This window comes from Coenobita brevimanus, chromosome 56 (assembly GCF_032717465.1).
Source record: "Coenobita brevimanus isolate Jiangsu-jjx chromosome 56, ASM3271746v2, whole genome shotgun sequence".
Classification (NCBI taxonomy): Eukaryota; Metazoa; Arthropoda; class Malacostraca; order Decapoda; family Coenobitidae; genus Coenobita; species Coenobita brevimanus.
Genome location: NC_137009.1, coordinates 26,834,303 through 26,835,496, shown reverse-complemented (window position 1 = coordinate 26,835,496; position 1,194 = coordinate 26,834,303).

The following is a 1,194-nucleotide window of genomic DNA, read 5'->3' as shown; positions in this document are numbered from 1 at the left end:
ACCGAAATACTGTTCTTTCCGGTGTGCAATAGACGAAAAATTAATAGGCCGGGGGAGTTGCCAGATACGGCTTTCTGAGTGAAAGGTACTGGGAATCAGGTTATCACTTATTTGGATATATATATATATATATATATATATATATATATATATATATGGAGCCTCAGTGGTACAGTGGTAGGGAGAGTGCGTTTTCGTACACGGGTTAGACAGGGTTCGCTCCCCGTCAGGGTAATAAACTTTGAGAGTGTTCACCCAGCCACATACTACTTTGGTGGACACAAGGGGTGCTGTGCTTGAACCAGTGTCACTTACTATAAAATATGCTTGCACCCAGTCGGGTTGCACGGAGCGATTACACTTGGTTCACAGACTACACACACATCCAAAGCCACTGCAACACTACAAGTACACTTACAAGTACTTCTCATCCTACATACAATCTCTACCAGACAGCCTAAGCCACTTGGTAGAGATACAAAGGCCGTATCGTCCCGACTTCGGTCGGGATAGGCTGGTCCTGCAATGGATACTCAAACGGCTGATGATATATATATATATATATATATATATATATATATATATATATATATATATATATATATATATATATATATATATATATATATACTTGCTGACCTAGCACGTTTTCCCAGGGCCCCACGCCTGGGCGAAGGCGTTATTGCGTCAGTTCAGAGCAGACACTCAAGTAGGGCAGACTATTTTGTTGTGAGCTGGTAATAAACTCCTTATCTAGCTGTTTGTACACGGAGTTTCTGTCACCAAAGTATTGCAAGTTACATTTTGTGCACTGAATAACTAGGGTTCGTGCCCTGGTAGGGTAATAAACTTTGGGAGCATTCTTCTGGTCACATACTGCATTGACGGACATCATGGATGCTGTGGCTAAACCAGTGTCGCATACTATAAAGTATGCTTGCTCCCAGTCGGGTTGCACAGGCCGATTACACTTGACTACACACACATCCAAAGCCATTCCAACACTACACTTACACTTACAAGCACTTCTCACCCTACATACAACCTCTACGAGTCAGCCTAATCCACTTGGTAAACATACTTTGGCTGTACCGTCCCCGCTTCGGTTGGGATAGGCCGGTTCTGCCGTGGACACTCAAACGGCTGATGAGATGAGATGCAATTATATATATATATATATATATATATATATAT